The sequence below is a fragment of the Oxyura jamaicensis genome, chromosome 5, assembly GCF_011077185.1.
Source record: "Oxyura jamaicensis isolate SHBP4307 breed ruddy duck chromosome 5, BPBGC_Ojam_1.0, whole genome shotgun sequence".
Classification (NCBI taxonomy): Eukaryota; Metazoa; Chordata; class Aves; order Anseriformes; family Anatidae; genus Oxyura; species Oxyura jamaicensis.
The window spans coordinates 61,525,393-61,545,591 of record NC_048897.1 but is presented as its reverse complement, the minus strand read 5'-3'; the positions used below and the strand labels follow the sequence as shown (position 1 = coordinate 61,545,591).

General features: G+C 43.3%; 1 protein-coding gene across 3 annotated transcripts in view; it reads left to right on the top strand.

Annotated features, from left to right (window-relative positions):
- The first annotated feature begins 249 nt into the window (after positions 1-249).
- Positions 250-20,199, top strand: part of DENND2B (DENN domain containing 2B) — a 143,761-nt gene continuing 123,811 nt past the window's right edge. Inside the window, exons 1-2 of one of the 3 annotated variants that reach the window (XM_035328680.1) lie at positions 250-271; positions 19,197-19,288. The gene's annotated coding sequence lies outside the window, so the exon portion shown is untranslated. Of the gene's footprint in view, positions 272-19,196; positions 19,289-19,819; positions 20,011-20,199 lie in introns of those variants that run through there. The other 2 variants (XM_035328683.1, XM_035328681.1) reach the window with 2 other exon arrangements.

The following is a 20,199-nucleotide window of genomic DNA, read 5'->3' as shown; positions in this document are numbered from 1 at the left end:
GTGCAATACTGAAAGCAGCTTTTGAGTTGAAGTCTGCTGAGAGAGGGGACTCGTTCTAATGGTCTGAATAAGTAGACTTTGCTATTTCATAAGAGCTTGACCCAATGTTGCCACCTGAGAAGTGGAGTATGGTTTTTCTTTTAATGAACGAGGTTTTCTCTTTGGCTTTTCTATTTTGAAAAGTGGTGTTTGCTATGCAGGATATGGATCACTGCAGATGGACCAGTTCATTCATTTGCACCTTCAAGGTGTTGCCTCTTCACGTGACTGAGTAAGTAAAAGAATGTTACTTGCATAAGATATTTTATTTTTCAGAAGGATACTATATTTAAAAGTTAGAGTTTGGATTCTGCATGTGAGCATTACTGCCAAGCACAGGAAAGGCAGTGAGGTTAGCACTCATGTACTTTGCTACGGGGCAAGGACTTAACTGATGTTCTGGGGGTTCCTGAATCGCAACTGGAAAAGAGAAGATTATTTTCAGGATAATGTGTAATTTGTGTATTTTTTTTCCTTTTGAATTATAATATGCATTATTGTGTCTTTTTAATTATTATTTTGAAATTAAGCTCCAGTTAAACTTCAAAGTGCTATTTTAATTTTGAAAAGAAATCTTAATACACTTCATTTTAGAAAATGCTGCAGAAAAATGTGTCCTTAATTATTTACAAGTAAAATATTTCAGCATGGATTTTGTACCACCAACTCTTTACTTTGTGATGAACAAAATGTTGAAAGTCATGCAACTTGCTTCAATATTCGTTTCCATTTTAATGCCCATGGAACTGTCTAGATCATTCTATCTATGAAGAGAAAAAGTATTTTTCTTCTGTTTAAAAGGATGGTTTATAAGGAAGAGGAGTGAATCTTCAAAAACCAAAATAAAAAAGCTCCCAGACTGGGCTCCCATTTTCCAGGGTCTCCAGCCTGTGCTCCCAACAGGCAGAGTAGCATGAGGCCGAGGTGCTCGCAAGGAGTGCTGTGCGTTCTGAGGAAAGTTTTCTGTTGCAGTCCCAGTTTTGCTATGGGGCTGCAGATGACCTCCCTGTCATGTTGCGTTTAGTGAAACTGGCAGAAGATTTTGGAAATTGTTTCCCCAAGGATAGCAAGCTTAAAATATGTTTTCTGTCTTTTAACTTCAGGTTAGCTAGGAAGATCTACGTAGCTGAGAACCTCGATAAGTGTGAATAATTGAATTTACCATCAACCCTTTTTGTAAGCAGGAAATCATATTTTCTGTGATGCAATATTGCTGTTCAAAGGAAAGATGCTAGCTTGCAAGAGTGTCTTTCCTGTTCACTACATCTGTTTGTGTAAACAGGGATGTTTTGAACTTTGTCTGAACCAGATCAGTATCTTGGCCTGGAATTAATCATCAGGAAAACCAGTGACCCAGTTCCCCAAAGCTGCTCTAATGCCAGCAGAGCTGCTACTTCTTAAGCTCCTCCATGGGTCAAAAGCAACATGCTGAATGACTCAGAAAAGTTTGTTCTGATACTTCTTCTTTCTCCAAAATCCACCTCTAATACCAGTCCCTGCTATCCCGTGACTCTTGCCGTGTTAATGAAGAGTTTGGGTGAATGTAAGTTTTGGAAGGGTGGGAGAAAAGAGTTTTTTCCCGGATTTGTTTCTTTAGGGCTAGATGATATTCTGCCTACATGAGATAGGAGCATAAAAATAAATCTGGTTCAGCATGTGGTTCTGTTTTGAATAGTAAATAGAACTCTTGAAAAGCCCAGGTGCAGTGAAATGCCTGTGGATGAGAGGGCTGGGGAGGGAGGAGTGTGCTCTACTGACCCAAGCATCACCCCTTGGGCAGCCTTTCCACCCCAATACCAGTGCCAACATTGACTTCACTAGCATGTAGCAAATTAGTAGGGATTGGAATTTCCAAGCAACATGAGCTCAAACACCTCAGGAAACAGTCTCTTTGCTCCAGTTTCCTCTTGCTGGGTGTTGAGATGTGTGGTGTACCTAAGCTGTGCTGGCAGGAAGGGCTCAGGGTGTGGTGGAAGCAGGTTCCTGCTGTGGGGAGGTGACCTGCCTGCCCTACAGCCGTGCTGTGGTGCCCCAGGTGTTGGCAACCCTAGGAGGGTCCTCTTGGGCCATTAGGGCCGACCCCTTGCTATTGGGAGGTGGATGTATCCCTTAAAAATGACACAGCAGGTACTGTTTTGACCCTGTAGTTCTGCTTGTTGGAAAGCCGTTCGAGTATTTGGCTAGTATTTGCCAGTTAGAAATATTCTCCTGATTTCCAGCCTAGGATTACTCATGGCCAGTTTCTGTCCAAGTTGTTCTCAAGTCAATCAGAATAAAATGGGTGCTGAGTACAGTGAGTGAGGTCTGCCTTGCGAGCCTGTGGAAAAACCCTGCTGAGCAGGTTCCTCTCCTAGGCTTGCGGCGTTAGCCTGGTTGACTGTGTTTGACTGGAAATATTCAGCACGGTCCTGATGCTCTTTAAAATGGAGGAACGTGGGTCTGGTCCCACTCTTGGAGAAGCCCGTGGAAAGGCCCACATTTGTCTTCAGTGGTCTGGAGAATTCAGCCTTATACGGCTTGCACAGAGCAGGCGCCAGATGCATCTCCCACCCATGGTTCAGGCAATGAACATGTGTGCACAAGGCTGGTGCAATTATGAGAGAATTCAAAGGGAGCTATATATCCACAAGGAAATATTCATAGGCTGATCTGTGCCTCAATAGTGTACTTTCACGCAGCCACCCTCTGTAGTGTGGGGCCTCTCCAGAGAAGGGAACTTCAGGCGTGCCCTGGTCCCTCAGGATTGTGAGATGTACACGGATGTTCCCTGGGGCTGGGCTGGAGGTATCACCTCTGGGGGTTCTGTGTGGCTATTTTTAAGAGTCCTGATCAGGTTGTTTAGTTTGGGAGCGTAGAGCAACTTGCTTGCTTGCAGTTTAATCTGGAAGAAAAGTCTTTTGGTTGCATGCATTTTTGCAGTTAAGAGGGATGTTTAGGGGAAGTGAAGCTGAAGTATAAGCAGCACATAATGATTTATTTGGAAACAATACTTGCAGGAATGACTGTGGAGTGGGCTATGAGTAGAACTAGTGAATGGAAAGTTGATGTTCTCAAAAACTGTAACCTATCAAGGAAAGACTGATGTGTAGATGAATATGCTGATATTTGCTACAGGAAGATACCCAGTAAGTTTTGATGGTGTGAAACCTCATGCGCTGCATTGGTGGATCCCTTCTAAGTTCTTGATTTTCATTTCCAGAAGTACCATTTCTAGGGTACGGATTCCTGTGGTTTCTCAAACCCAGGAGTTGTGGGGCAGGGAAGGGCTGACCCTCAGCAGGTTGGATGTGGGGTCTCTGCAGAACATGGGGTTTGTCGCATCCTGAATGCCTGTTTCCACTGGCAGACTCTGGCTGCATCAGGCCCCCAGGATAGTGGCAGCAGCCTGCAAGAAGTAGTTGTCAGCTTTCAGCCAGGAAGAGAAAACGATCATCGAAACTACACATGGTTATCAAAAGTCTCTCATTTTTGTCATTAAATATAGCAATGCGGACACTGGGCTTGCTGGTCTTGCCTTTCAGTATTCAAATACCAGCCTGGCTGATTTATTTTTTCACTCTTCTTCATCTTTATGCATCCTTTAAGGGCTGCCGTGTTGTGGTCCAGTTGCTTTTGTATTTAGCTGGCAAGTGAAGCAGTTCATGATTGCTCTGTATATAATTACAGTGGTTAAGAACATTTAAAGTTAGAGTGAGGAGTGTTCTGTCACACTGTGCTCTTACATAGTATGGTTGTGTGGGAGATGGCAGGTGATAGATGTGAAAGTAAAAAAAAAAATATTTCCTTCTTTACTCTTGCCAACTCCACCAATTTTATTGTGATTTTTTTATTTTTTATTTTTTTTCTTTCCTCTTTTAAGGCCCAGGTTCCTGGAGCTCAATGATTATTAGAAAATCTTGACCCTTTTTATCTTTTACACCTACAAGGAAGAACTTGGAAACGTGAGTCCCAAAGGCTTGAAATGTACAATGCTAGTAGGAGGAGATCAACATTTACCTGTACTTTTTTAAAAAATTTTGTTTAGGTAATTTTCTCAAAAAAAGGTTCTCAAGAAGTTGTCTCAAGGCATGGAAATACTTAAGCCTAATAGTACAAAATTCTTTTTATTCTCATTGTCTACTTTCTAGTGTGTTGTTGTAGGGAAAGTAGGAGATAAGTGTGCCTCAGCCTTTCTTCCAGCTTACGATGGGCTCTACACGAGAGTAACTGCATCTATGCAGAGTACTGAAGAAATGACATTTCCTGAATGGAAGGGATCGAGCGCCTTGTATCCTGGGGGAGTGAGGTGATATCTTTCATTGTCCTTAGCACAGATGAGTAGCTACAAGGGACTGTCAAACTCATAGCTTTGAACAACTTCCTATTTACTGCATAGTTACTTTCCTACTGATGTCACTGGAAATATATTTAATATTGCTACTAACCCCTAGCAAGGCCAAAGATCCTGCCAGGGGAGAAGCTGGTAGTCCAGAATTCCAGTTCTGTGTAACTAAACAAATATCTTAGTAAATCCCTGAGAATGGAAGCTGGGGGCCTTGGCATGACAAGCAGACCCATCAAAAGTGGATTTTGTTGTTGTTTGTCTTGCATTTGATTTTAATAACAGGCAAAGATTTCCGTGCAGGAAGAATGCACATACTGTACACAATTTGTCTAAAGCATACTTCTGCTAGAAGGGAGGAAAAAAAAAAAGAGGAGGAAAGGAATAACTTTTCAGAGAGAATTTCTTACTGATGTTGTCTTCCATTTAAAATGAGGTATTAGCTCACAGGCTGGGAGTGTTTTCCTGCCTCAGTGTAATGTACCTTTTCTGACCATGCTCTCCACTTTGCTCCTGTTCCAGTACGTGCTCTGAGGTCTGTGATGAAGGTGAGCAGGGGCATTTGATCAGGGCTGCTGGCTGCCCAGGCACTCCCTGCCTGCAATTGTAGCTCAAGAGCCGAGCTTTTTGGGAGTCAGATGAGATTGTGCACAAAGTCCTCTTTATTTTATTTATTTATTTTTAATGCCAGTTACCCACATGAGGCTAGACCAATTTGCTTTCAAAATTTTTAACTGGGAGCAAAGTGTTTAGAGGTTTCATTTTCTGACTCTGCAAGATTAGATTGTTCCTTGGTGCCTTTCAATGGCTACCCAGTTTTATTTGGTAGAATGCAAGTTGGAGTTGAAAGTACTGAACTGTTACAAAAACAAACAAAAAAAAGAGACAAAACAAACACCTAACACAAAACCACCCCAAAAAAAACAAGTCTTCCAGGATGTGAAGTTCATAGAAAGTTGCCTGTGGATTCAGACAATAAGGCATGCAGGAAGAAGGTCTTCGCATCAGTAATAACCAAATGAGAGGGGTGTAATTGGCCACTCTGGTGGTGGTTTTCCAGCAGCCTGTTATTTGACTGTGTCATCACAGCTTGAAAACAGGGCAGGTTACCAGTGTGCTGTGTTTATATTTCCATGGCTGAATGCTCTGTGGGTCAGCCTTGGAGCCCAGACGCTGGTATGATGTTGGCATTTTTGTGGACTCATTAATGACAGGAACGATCTTCTGTCTTCAAGTCTGTGGACAGAGTTTTTTTATCAGTCATTTCAGCAGCTAGTTGGCAGGTTCAAACAGGTACTTCAGCATCTGAAGCCTTGGCTAATTGTAGGCATGAACTCTAACTTCAAAACTTGCTACTACCTACTTAATGAAGCTGCCTCTGTTGGGTAGTTGCAGTGCCTTTGCAGACATCTAACACAGGTTACCTTGCATTACCTTCAGGTTATAAGATTAATGTTGTTTTGCCTTATATATGTTTGTTTTGTTTGAAAAAAATCTTCTACAGGCAATTAGTTTTTTCATCAGTGGCCTTAGTCTGCAGGTAGTAGTCACAGCTGTGTGGGCATCAGGAGGCCATTAGTCCTCTACAGGAGATAATCTGACTCATTAGTAAGTATTATAATCCTGTACCATGGCATTGAGAGTTTGATGTAACTTTGGGTAGGTTAGCAGTACCACGTTAGTGCTGAAATTTAGGGTTTAGGAGGTTTATCCTGCCCACACGCTCACCAGCAGGCAACGGGCTGCATCTGTGTGGATGTGATGGGTGCTCGCAGGCGAGCCCTGTGAGCTGGGTGCCAGGGGGGTGGGAGTGCCTGGCCCTCAGCTCCGTGCTTGCACGTAGGTGACCTTTCTTTCTAACTAATTATTCCAGGACCTTTTTCTTCCGGCATCTACCACTCAATGACTTTGAGGAGCAAGGACTTATGAGGCAGCAGATCGGTACAGTTAAAACAAGCTAAATGTAAAATTGTTGCGAATCAGAATGGCTTTACTTTGCCACCTAAGAGTTATGCTTCGCATGTGAATGATCTTTCAACCTAAACTTAAATCATGAGGGCAGAACCATTTATAGAATTGGTTAGGTCTGTAATTCCCTGCATGAATAACAGGATGGTCTGAAAGAGAGAACAAAGATCCTTACTTCTCAGCAAAGGCGCAGAATGAAGATGATCAAATTCTCTTGGGTTTTCTTACTACTGGTGTATTTTTTTCTTCTTGTGGAGCAGAATTGGTGGGGTTTCAGAAATATACTCAATCAGTGTAAACCATTTCCTATTGTGGCTGGCAGCTGTTTGCAGTGTTTGCAGATGTGGGGCACAGCAGCAATCCTTATGAAGCAACTGCTTGTGGAGAACAGATGAGTCTGAGGTTCTGGTTAAGGGAGAATGCGCCCCCATGAAGTACCGCATTATTATATATCAGGAGCACTTCTGTAGCCTCTCACTGGAGCAGCCATTGAGTGGGATTCTGCATCCCACACTTGAAAATGGTCCCAGCTCAGCCAAATATTTGACCGTGTGCTTGAAAGCTAAGCATTGATTTCAGCAGCTTGCTTAAGGGCTGACTCAGGTTTCACACTGGTCTGGAAGGCTGCAGTAGTTCTCATGACTCTTCTCGTGTGGTGTTTTCTGCAGTGAGAGGGGACAGCACTATTTGTATGCTTTCTGTGCTTATGAAATACAGTGATCAATCCTCCTCCCTAGCAGTGCAAAACTCTCTTTAGCAATGCTACGAAAACACTTTTTACGTGGCTGGATCACTGGGGACGTGTGTCTGAGGGTGGGAGCGGGGGTGACACATCCACTGATACTGTGGTGTTGGTGGGGAATGAGTTGGCCCAGGTTCGCCTACGCTCAAAGTTCACCAATTGTGCATTACAGCGTGCATGTGTGTGTGGCCGAGGGCAAAGTTGAAACAGAGCAAGAAAGTTAAGTTACGCTAATTAACGGCCTTCCCGTTAAGGGAGGAGAACCAAGTCAAAAGATATGGAGAAGATTATTCAGGGTCAAATGACACCCTGGATTTTCCATCACTACCATCTGAGACTTGTAATGTATGACTAGCCCAAAGCTTGCCGGGCAGTGTGCTGCAGGGCTGGTCTGCCGTAGTCATCATGTCTCACCCTGAATGGGCTGAGCCGTGGGATTGTTGTACCTGTTATAGATATTGACATAAGTCAGGGTTTGCTTGTTTTTCTCCCACGCACAATGTTGTTTTATAGTGTGTGTGTGTGTGTGTGTGTTTTTATTATTATTTTTAAAGAGGAAAAATACTAAATCAGCCTTAATTTGTCAATGACCAGTTGATACCCCAGAGGGTCAGTTACTGTGTCAGGCAGGAAGCTGGTGATGGTCGGGGTCCATGCAGCTGTGGGTAGTTGCTACTAGCAAGAGTAGCTGTGCTGACTAAGGCTTCCATGCGGAGTCCTGGGATTTCAAATTTACCATGTGCGTTTATTCCTCCTTCATTGATTCAGTGTGCTAAATTGAAGACAGTTCAACGGAGAGATAAGAAGGAGAAAAAACAAGGGCAGACAGACTTTTTGTCATTTTGGACAAAAATAAATGTATGGTGCCAACCCATTCCCAGAGTTGTACAGCCCTGCCTTTGTGTTTTGAGAGTGCACGTGATTTGCTGCAGGAATCAGCTTGGCATAGCATAGGCTCTGCAGATTCAGCAGGACCTACCATTATCTTGTCATGTTTTCTAGCAAACTGACTTTTACAAGGCAGCAGTTCAAAAACATGAAAAAAATGTGCTGAAAACCCATCGTTTTGTGTCCTCTCATTCACTGTGTGCTGGCAAATCTGCCACGGCTGCACCCAGGGGCAATGGTGGTGGTGCACAGCTCCCTCGCTTGTGGGCTTTGGGCATTCTCTGTGCGTGAGCTGCTACGGGTCTTGATTTTATTATTGTGCTGCAAAACCCCCAAGTCTCTGACTTTTATGCTAAGTATGGGAGTTCAGACATGGCTTTCTGTTATGTTTCAGTTCACAGACTTTATAACATTTAATTTGTACAGCGAGAGTAACAAATGCACCGTTAGCAAAGTTTTGCAAATCTTGCTGCTTTTCAGCTCTGCTTACCCACAGCCTGCAGTCTCAAATGGACAAAGGAAACTGGACAGAAAGCTGCTGGGTTCATGGGCTTGCCCTGACTAGCATTTGAAGGCCGAGTTTGAGCTAGATGTACCGTTTGTTGGAGACAGAAGGACGTTTTTAAAGTATGTCCCTGTTACAGTCTCAGCACTGAAGCAGTATTGCTGCATTCTCAGATGCTTAGCAAATGTGCCTAGAATTTTGTTTATTTTTAAGGGGTTAATATAAAATGTGTAGGATTTTCCTACCTTCTGGGCATTCCGAATGTTCAGCCCGTGTACACCTCAGAAAATAGCTGCTATTTAATAATATCTTTATACGCTACTGTTAAGAGATGTCTATCTCAGACAGCAAAGCTGTGGATGTGCCCAAGGGTGGAAACTGAACAAAAAGTAAGAACTGGGGAGGGGAGAAGGGAAGTGTGTTTGTGCAGGTTTTTTTCAATGCAGAATGTGTGTGAAGGGTAGGGGTGGAGATGTTCTGCAGAGCACTTTGAGATAACAAACAGCTTGCTTTAGCTTAACAGAGTGGATTGAAATTGACCTCTTTTGCTGGGTTTTAAGGTGAAACTTCAAGGCTACAGGTTTTTTCCCTCTGGCTCCTGAGCTTAGTGTGAAGAACAGTTAGTTGGTTGATACCACTGTCCTCTCCTTGCAGTTTGACAGATGCCCCGCAACAGTGTGTGCGCATCACTGCTCTGTGAAACTACTCTACAAACCCTGTCTCAAGCCAGGCAGTCTTGAAGACATGACTGCTTTCTCTGTAGAAAGTACTTGCTTTCTTTTCTTTCCTCATTAGAAACTGCTTTTCACTCAAAAGACCCCCCTGATGTTGAAGAACGAGGCAGAATAGAGATGCCGGTAAAGGAGACCCATCCACTGATGCAGCAGGTTTCAGACCCCCGCCTGCTGCCCATCCCCTTGGTAGATTTTACTTCCTGTCACAAATAAGGTCTTAAAATCTTTCGAATGGCTCATCCAATAGAAAAGCCTCTACCCTGTGTTAATGGTTAATAGGTCTTTCTACCAGATGTAAAATCCAGTGAAACATATACAGTTTCTTTGGTTTTAACAGGAACAGATGATTTAATAAGCAGCTATAAATCTCCTGGGAATGTACAGACATAGTCAAACAGAACACTTCTGCCAGATTTTTCACTGACTAGACGTACAGCATATGAGTCATAGCAGTCTGCTCCATTCTCCATCTCAAATGCCTGCTGTTGTTGTTTTTGCTTTCAGAGGTGCTGTGCTGCTTATGGGGGGTTATCACCCTCTCGTGTTAATGGGCTTGCTCTTTTATCCAGGAGATAGTGTTCAGGCAGCTGACTTTCATTCTCTGGCTGTGCATGACATTTGTTTTCCATTCCCTAGCCCAGCCTGTGATTTTATAGTTGTATAGTGAAAATATTTGAGGATTGTATTAATACAGCATCCTAAATGGAGTTAGTAGTGGGAAAGTGGTTAAATTAAAAGGGGGTGTAGTCAGCCTCTTTCTTAATATGGCAATGCTTTCCTTCCAACAATCTTAGGCCACCTAATGAAGTTTAATACTTTTATACTAACAGTATTTCGAATAAACTTCATTTATTACCAGGTCTTCAGAGATGAGAAAACTGAGACAGAAAACAGATTCAGGTACCTGTGGCTCATGCTAAATTGCAGGAGAGGGTTACATTTCCTGAAGTATTTTAAATACCATTCCAAATGGATGTAAAATGACATTGTATTTTAGAAACCTCTTCATTTCCACCTTGTTGGTTTGCTGGCTTTCCATGAGTGTCATTGGATGTCTAGGAACTGGGAATGCAAGATCCTGCTTTGAACATTTCACAGTTTGTTTGCAAGCCATGTTAGCTACACGTGGGAGCCACTCTAAAGGAGGTTGCTGCCATTTGCTCCAAGTCACACCGTGGTCAATCAGAGATGAAATTGGTGATAAAACACCAGTCTGGGTAGGAAGTTTTCAACCGCTGTGGAGGTGCTTGTAAGACAGATGCGGTACAGCTTATTCTGAATGCAGCTGGATGGAGGGGATATTTAAAATGGCCTGCAGTACTTTATCTTTGTCTAAGAAAAATGGTGCAAACTTGTGATTTAATTTCATGCATAGGCAGGAGAAAACATGGTCTAAATCTTCCATTCCCTTAGGACCACATGCACTTCTGTTGTGTTCCAGGACCATGTAAGTTCTGAGGAAAGTTTCTGATTTCAGTGGTAGGGATGACAAAGAAAACTTCTACGTGTTTGGCCTTTTTCAGGCTGAAGGGAGTATCAAAAATGCATAGATGTGGAACAGGTTAAGAAACTGGAAACAGTTTCTTGGAGGTTGATTTATGTACAGAATTGTAAAATGTGAAGAACGATGTATATTGTTTGAAGTTTGTGGTGAGACTGTAGTTTACTGTGTTGCTCCAGTAACTCTTGCTTCTGAGTTGCCAGAGGTTCAGAAAGCCAAAGAGGTATTGCGTTATTGGGTAAAGAACATTGTCCGAAGTCATATAACTGGATGGGGTCAAAATCAAGAACAGCATTTGATTCTTCTGACTCCTTGTTGGGTCCCTTCTCTGTTTCCTTCACAGCATGGATTTCACCCATATATATATATATGTGTGTGTGTGTGTGTGCAAAAAGGCTCTTTCAGATCTTTCTGGCAAATGGAGAGCATCGCTTTGTACTTCCAGTAAGCACATGGATCTCGTATTTACTGATGAGACTTTCACACATGAGGAAATTAGAAAACTGAAGTTGTAATCAGCATGCCTGTTCTTGAATGGGGAATTTTCCCCGAAGCAAGCTGCAATGCGCTCTCTTCGTGGTTTGAATCTTACGGTTCAGATTTTCCACAGGCTGCTTCCAGCACTGTGGGCACTAACCTGTGTTTGCAATGAGCATGCACGCACCCAGCTGCGAGGGTAGCAGCCGTAAATTACATGTCTCAGTCTCAGCTGTTAATTGGGCTTGGTCAGTGCCTTTAGATGTCTGGCCCTGCACTGAGATGGGGATGTTGGTGTGGTGTTCAGTGCTCGTGGCGTTACAGGCCTGGGCTGTGCCAGAGATCTAGACTTAGAGCAGGGTTTTTGCTAGCAATTCCTCACTGGCAGCAACATCTTTTGCAGACTTCCTGACCCACAGCCTTTGCCCACTGAATGGCCACCACTCAGCTGCTGTTGTAGGGTTTCAGCATTCCACAGCATGCAGCAGCAGTTCCTGGGAGCTGCCTGTCCCCTTAAAGCAATGTACACAGCAATGGGGAACATCCTGTGGCTGCATGGACTTTATCCAGTGTTTTAAACAAAAAATATCCATAACGGTGTCCTGGCCTGTATAAGCTGTATAGTTTTCCCAGACTTGGAAGAAAAGTACTGGTACTTTCCCAAGTTCCACCCTTTTCAGTTAGATGTTAAAAAGAAAAAAGAAAACAAAACAAAACAAACAAACAACAACAACAAAAAAAAACAACCCATACACAACATTGATTCTTGCTTTCTTTTGTCTCTAAAATGGGAGATACTGTAATTACAAGAATAAATTATGCTTTTTAGTGGCAAGAGGCAACGTTATCTCTGAACCATCTGTTTTGATGAGAATAAAGTAAAATGGCTACTTTTAATATATATATATATTTCTTTTCCTTAAATAATGACTTCTACTCTTACTGAGGAAGAGGAGACTGGTAGGTGTGTGATTCCCCAGCAGACTGAACCAGGGTTTCAGGAGAGACCTTTCATGGATGTGGGGCTGTCTTCAGAGGCTTTCCCCACCTCTTTTTGGAAAAGTGCACAGAGCCAGAGGGGGAAGAATGACCTTGCTTTTAAAGCATTCATCTGGAGCTCAGGCACTTGGAGCTGAATTCCCAGAGCTGGGACATGCTTCCCCTGTGGTCTGCAGCGTGTTGCTCAGGGGACGTCTGTGCTGCACAATGGAGCCTGGCATGCAGAGCCCTAGGGCTGCCTCCAAGAGGTCTGCACGGCCCCACGGCGCAGGGGGGCACTGTGTGGAGACACATTTTTTCAGGAAAGAAATCGTAGCTGTGATAGCTCAAGCCCTTGGGGCTGTGCTGCTTTCAGTTCTGTGGCTATGGCTCATTTGGCTATCTCCATACTACGCTTCGTTGCTAAATCCAAGAAGCACTAAGGTACTCAGAAATCTCACCACACTTCACCAAATGTTTTTAAACTGTCTGCACAGTCCGGTTTTGGATGACTTCTGTTTTGCACAAGCTTGTCCTAGCCACTCTGCTCTCACTGATTTTCGTTTCCTCTGTGGCACTGGAAGGCAGCTAGAAGGCAAGATTAACTTCAGCAGTTTCCCATGCCCAAGCAAAGAGTTTTCTAGGAACAAAAAAAATTCCAATGTCCCTTGGAGCTGGGCTGGCCCTGACTGCCTTGCAGGGCCTAAACACAACCTCACGGGAGGCAGCAGAGCCTCGCAGGCAGAGCTCAGCTGCGCGCTGTTTCTGAGGGGAGCAATGTGCAGCCTCATGCACAAATCCGCCTAACGCCTTTGTTCCAGGCAGCCAGACAGCAGTGGCATTTACCCAGGTCTGTAAAGCACATGGAGGACCATGAATGAAAGAATGAAAGGAGCTGTGTATATTCCAAGGTGATGTGGGGGAGCGCTGGGCTGGTGCTCCCAGTACCCTTCCTCCCCAGAGATGCTAAGCAGGGCTCACAGGCCCCCCCAGCATGTTACCAGCACTTCACAGCACCTCCAGGCCAACTTGAAGGTTCAAGTCATGACTGAAATAAAGGAAGCCAACTGTAGAAATTATCCCACAGATAAGTCATTGCTTTGTGTCCAAACGAACGTCAGGCTGACATTTTATTTTTTTTTGAGTCTCTTGGCTAATAGGATTTGGAAGATAAAATCTGTCCAGTCAGAGGGGGGTTGCATAAACTTCCTGTGAACTTGTATAGCTGGCGATCAAAAGGAATCACAAAACATGTTGCCGTTTTTTATGTATTTATTTATTTATGTAGAAATTCAAAGAGAGCACAGAGCTATTGGTTGTGTTTTTTCTCATGTAAACAAAGTGATACCATACTGGATGCTCAGGCTTAAGCCCTCTGATTTCCCATTTTGTGTTTAAATTTAGAGCTCTTTAGTACAGGCTGGAAAAGCGTACAAAAAATCACTCCAAACAGCATGCATGTTCTGCTTCAGAACCAGCACTGCATTATTAAATGTGTTTGTCCTTGTGTTCCTTGCTTTCCCGGCTAAGAGATGCTCTTCCCTTTATAAGAGCAACAGAAATTGTTCCCAACAGCATCTTTGTTCTCTGTCCCACGACCCGAGTGAAAGCCGTTTCGTACAGGAAGGGCTACCTGACACCACTTTGAAAGGTGGAGGTTTAGCTTAGAGGGTCTGTCTTTTCCCATCATTTATGTGCTCTGAGAAGGATTCTGCCTCTTCACGTTAACTCAGAGTATTGCAGCGCTTGTCCAGCTGCACACAAGATTCAGTGCTCCCAGAGTTGTATTCCTGTGAGTCCTGCTTGCATTGCAATTCCAGGTGTGAGGGGGTCTGTTTTTTCAATTGCCCTCTAGTTCCATGTGTAGCATGTTGCGTTGCAGGATGTGTGTTGTGAACAAGGACAACAGAAACTTGTCCTTTGGCTTTTACTTAAAAGAAAGAGCAGTGAACTAAGACAAACTGAGATATCTTGCATTCATGTAGGGTTAAGCCAGAATTCCTGTGGAATTTCAAGCAACTCATTGACATCTCTGCTGGTATCGCTTCCCAGAGGAAGCCTGCTTGTCTCATTTGTCCCTCTTCTTGGGACACAAATCCACGCTTGGTAGGGAAATATGTGCAGCAAAAAGCGGTATAGGAAGAAGGTAACACCTACAAAGAGCAAAGTTGTCACGTTTTGTCCAGACAGAATGAAGTGTCCCTTCAGGAGCTTCTCCCCTCCACCAGTTGTGGTCCCACTGCTTCCTGCTGTACCTTTTCAGGCATGCCTGGGGTGCAGCACCGGCTCACACAGGAAGGGTGTTGGTGGGCACGCAGATGGGTTGGAGACAGGGCCGGCTCTGGAGAATTAAGGAGTGGAAGGACTTCTTTAACACGAGCTTCCCAGCTTTTGGTTATCCCTATGGCTTGGCCTGGGGCCACCTGAAACGGTTTGCAGCACTGGGATGTCGAGGGCTGGCTGAATTGGCTGCCTGGGCCCGGCGCCAGTTCGTATGGCTGGTTTGGCTTCGCACTGCCTCCCTGGCAGGGTGAGCTGCAGCGTGTCTCCTGCCGTGAGTCAGGTTGTAGGTAGGGATAATTCTCAGACCAGGCATTTACAGGAGTTGGTTCTGCATTGTTCAGATTTAAAGCTGTTTTATTAAGGAATTATTCAGCTTATTGCTCAGCAGTTTTTCAGCCTCGTTAGTGTGTTTAGCATGGGGAGTGTGTCCCGGTTATATCATCAAATAGCATTTTAAAGCTTTAATTGCCAAATAAAATCTATTTCCGTCTGTCTTTTCTAAAATATACAATACTGCTAAAGAACCACTTTGGTAAAATATTGTAGCACATGTTTGGCATATTTTTAAGTTCTTTTTGAAGTCAATGTTTAAGTGCTTTGCTGAACCAAGGCCTAAAACAATAATAGTCACAATGTAAATCTACTTTATTTCTGAATGAGTGTTCACACAGAAGTTGAAAGTGTGTCATGTTCTTGTCATGACCTCCCAGGTACAGATATCCCCTTAATTTCATGGAATCACTCAGCAACTTTGGCAAACTTTTACCTTGCACCCCGCTGAGAGGTCCAAGTCAGACCCAAGCATGGCAGGCTTTCACGTGCAAAAAGAGATCAAACTGAATTGGGATGCGGAGCCATGAAGGGGTTGGCAACATCCCAAAGTGTGCTCAGCTATGATTAGTTGTTTCCTCTATACCTACGGTATGTGCATATGTATATATGCATGTGTACGTTTTTTCTGGGTTAGTGAAATCAGTACCATGCTTCAGACGTGATCCTTGTTGGGCTGTTAAAGAAGTCATGGAAATTGTTAATTCTGCTTGAAGAGAGAGTGGTGGGAAATGCTACGAATAATGATTCTGATGCTGAAACGGGGGGGGAAAAAAGAAAACAAAACAAGTTCTTAGCTGACTGATCTTAGGCCTGTGCCTGTGCAGTCCCACTGAAACCAGGGGGCCTCATATGTTGGGTCAACTACTTTATTGTTTGCTGGGCCGTGACATATTTTTATACTACTTACTGTGATACCGCAATTCCAGCAAAGCATGATTTAGTGAAGTTTGAAGTTAACGTGTCACTGAAGTCAGGGGAAGCTCCTGATGGGAGGCTGGATGTGCCATCTTCTGGCATTTGCCTTGTTGCTGTGCTGTCATGTGTAATGTTGAAAGATAATTCTCTTAATTCGTAGGACAACTCACCTTGTGGGACTGCTCCAAAGAGTATGGCAGCTGCTGCACTGGATGTCATCCTCTTGTCCCATACAAGAGTCCGTGGGTGTCTTAACCCAAAGTATTAAGCACTGTGCTTCTAAATAGAGAGTAAAGAACACAGTTTCTCTAGCGTGGGCATGCTGTACGTTATGAGCTGGCTGGGGACTTTTCCCTTATTTCCATACCTTTGCAAGTCACTGCTTGGTGATCAGGAAGCGCTGCCTGGTTCCCTGCCTCTCCTGGTGAGGTCAGCAGGAGCTGTGGGCACTTGCCTTTTCATGGCATTGGGTTAAAACCACACTGGGACAGGGTACTCGAGCTTCACTTTTTGCTGCTGTGTTTTAAGGTTATCTATGTCTGATCTGATATGTATTCACTGAGGTCACTAGAAGGAAGGGACTGTGGTGTAGAGACGATGAGCCGGAAGAGAAATAAGGTGGTCATCTTCTGTGGGAAAGGGGGAGAGGCAGCCCCCTGTGAAAGGCAAGAAGCTATCTGAGGAGGGTGGAAAAATCATAAATCAATGCACACAAGTATTTTTATGTGGAACTTTTTTTTTTTTTTTTAAGTGAAAAGAAATATTTCACTAAAGTCAGTTCAGTGATTGATCTCCATACACCTACTGCAGATTTGTGCTGTTGTTGTGGGCAGCTTAGTCTGTGGCTTATCTATTTTCATCTTTTTAAATCCTGAAGCTGATGTTATGGTCTTATGAAGAGAAAATAATAAAATGCCATGAGTCATTTAGAAGCAAATCTGATGTTTGTTTCCTCTCCTGTTGCTGATGCTGGCTGCGTGATTTGAAAAGCATTCGGTGAAGAAGCTGAGACCATGCAGCTTGTGGAGTGAGCAGCTCATATTTCCATTCCCCATCCCAAGGGCAGAGACACCAGGTGTGCCCTGGTGAAGGCTCTCGCCGTGCTCTCACCCTTCTTGGTGCATGTCTGCTCCTGTGCGTGTCACGTGCCTTCTGCATCTCGTGCCTGTGACCATGGAGCATAGGCAGGAGCACGTCCAACTGGTGAGAAAAGGGAAGTGTGTCGGAAATAAACTTAATATCAGCCATATGTGAGTAATGGAGTGTTTGTCTGCTGCAGGGGATGAAGATACATATTCTAATGCTTTCTGATCACAGTGTAGCTGTGACATCTCTTTTTTTATTTTGCAGTTAACCTAGTATTAGCAGTTTGTCATGTCCTCTGTCTATAATCCTAAATTCTGTCCTTACACTAACTTTTGCTCTGGAGTGTGGATGTGTTCATAGAAAAGCCCAGGGAAGGAAAAAAAAAATGGGCATGGTTCTCATGGTTCCCGTTTCACATGAGCCAACCTGAACAAAACATTTTGCCTCTTGCCAGGAGTTGATCAGGAGTGTATTCACAAAGCTTGGAACAGAAAGGTGCTTGTCTGGGGTCTCTGGTTGTGGTTACCTGCCTGAGAGCAAACCTTGGGCCGTAGTTCTACTACTGTACTTTGTACTTGCATAGTTGTGCATGCATGATATATTTTAACTGCTTCATTTGTTTTGTCTGGAGCTGTTGACTGTAACTGAGTGTATATGTAATGCAAGGAGCGTTTTCAGTTGTTTATAAATGCCAAAGCACATGCTCTCCTGAGATACTTGCCATGTATGCAGATGTGCTCTCCTAATAAAGTGCTACAGAGCCTTGTGATAAACTCTGGAGTGGGACATGATGCAGATGGTTGGTATGTGCTCCCACGTTACCAGTACTGGGGTCTGTAGAAAATCTGAGATTGATGGACAAGACTTGATCACTTCACCTGCCCATTGATCAATTCATAGTGTTGTTCTTAAAAAAACGTATATTGTTTTTATTCCTTTCATATACTTGAGCACTCCCTTTGCATGGGTGCCGGGTGAAACGTTCCTTTCTTGGGAGGAGTTACCTGCCTCCACCTTGCCCCAGTTACGCAGCTGAAACTGTGCCCACTTGCAGCACACAGTTTAATTGTGCAGTGAGTTTAACTCAGTCACACACCAAAGGGAACTTTTCAAGACAAAAACCTGTAATGATTTTTCATATTTGGTTCCTATGGTTCTGCTGGGCTTTGCTGGTGTGCTGGCAAGGGAACTTAGCGTGAACTTGCAAGCTTAGCATGTGCCACATTCATGTCTAGACAAACTGATCAATGTGATGTCTTTCTGGTGTCCTTTGGATTCTTCACGGCTGAAGTAGTTGTCTTGATGTTCATCCACCTGTGAATAGCCTTCATGCAGTTCTTGATAACAGTGTAAAATATGCTTTGTGTAGCCTTGGTGTAGTGCTTTTGGTAGAAAGAGAGGTGGTTTAAGTGTGCAGTGCACTGGGAGCTCTGTCATTCATAAAATGTAGGGTTTTCAGAAGTATAGTCAACACTATGCTCCCGTGTAGCTTATATTTTATAATGTGACGTGTAGAGACCAGTCACATAAGACAGTTCAGCTGTCTCAGACTGTCTTTTTTATCCCACCTTTGCTATCAAGTTACAAACGCAAACTGAATAGAAATATGGTGGAACTTTTTTATATCTCCTCGTGTGTAAACCTAGCAGGTTTGGTTATGTACGTACGCATTTTTGTATGTTGAGCCTTGTAAATAACACATCAATGGTTGCAAATGCTGGTTTTATTTTAAATACATAATGCAGGGGTGAAATGCCATAACAGCATAGTGACGTGGTTGACAGAGAAAAATAAATTGGGTTTCCTACTTTGCACTGCAGTCAGCTTTATATTTTTATGCCCGCTAGAGGGACTCCTGCTTATACTCCTCACTGCAGAAAGCAGAGTCACACAGTCCCTTTGGTATCTTTTATGCAACTTTAAAACTCTGAACGACTGACTCCAGTTAAATCCTCTGAAGAGTAAGCCTCCAAGCTGCTTGTCAAAGTGTAAAAACTTAGGGCACAGTGCTGTGCTTCTGAGTCCAAATACTTTCCTGAATTTTCTTAATACTCTAAAAAAAAAAAGGGGGGGGGGGGGGGAAGCTTTCCCATATGACCTTGCTGGGGATTAATTAATTAATTTATTTTTTTTGTCCAAGAAAAAACATTGTGTGTCTTTATGTTTGGAATTAGCTTTGGTTTTGCAACCATAGTGCCAGTGAATATGGTGAATTAATCTGTTCTTGAACTCTCAAATGTTGAAATGGGTTTCTCCTTTAACTGGGAGATACTGAGTTGTGGGTAAGAGGCATGTAAACTTACAGTCAGTATGAGAAAAATTCCAAATATATCTGTTCTTTCTTGTTCAGCTGGGGGATCACTTTATGTTTGTATTGTCAAAAAGCAGTTGCATGCTCTTGACCAGATTTTTCTTCTTAATTACAGAAACATGAAAGGATACAGGAAGTCCTGAATGACCACGATGAATAATACCTGTGCTAATTAGGTCACTGGCTGGGTACTGGGAGAACAACAAGGTAAGCAGTCAGGCCATGCCAGCAGCATTTCATGTAACCTGCATGATTGTGTTTCAACAAAGCCTTAGTGCTTTCAGATATCAAATTCATAACAAGTTGCGCAAAGACAAATAGCCTGCAGGTTTGAATGCAATAGATTCACTTTTAGTTCAGAGCTTTGACAAGCAAACACCACTGTTTTCCTTCCTGGGGGAAAAGCAGTATAAGTTCTGTGTTACACTTTGTTTCTTTCTCTCTCTCTTTCTTTCTTTCTTTTTTTTCTTTTTTCTTCTTTTTTTTTTAATCCTGAATTATTGTTTTCTTTTTAAAGGCAAAATCTTTGATTTCAACAATCGATTCATGACCAAAGCTCAGCTTCCTGGGCTGACTCAAGGGAGGGCTTGGAGGAGGGGTGGAATGCTTCGAAAACTTAGCTGATGAAAAGGCATGCTGTTTTGTGGATGCCTCCCAGAATTGTTTAAATGTGTGTGCGCGCGCGTGCGTGTGTATGAAAAAAGGGAGAGAGATCTCCATGACAACTGGCCCGGCCAGTCTGTGTTCTCTGCAATCATTTTAGCTGGAATCAGTGCTGCGAAAGGTCAGATGAAGGAGTTGTGGGAAGCACAGCAGGTATTAGACGCTAAACGACTGGTTTTCTGGTTGCCTCAGATAATAAGACAGAGTTTTGTCTGGGAAATACAAATCTGAGAATGGAGTGGAAAGGGAAATGCTCCAAATTTCAGGTAACAAAAACTGCTTTTTAAATGTTATTTCCTCCCATTTTAGAGTTTTTTTTTTTTTTTTTAACCTCTCTGTGGTGTTTACTCTCAGCCCAAGTGTCTGTGCTAGCTTGGATTCCCTAGCTCTGGGGAATGATGTCATGCAGCAACAGTTGGATTCTATTAGCCGGTGAAAGAGGAAACATCCTGCAT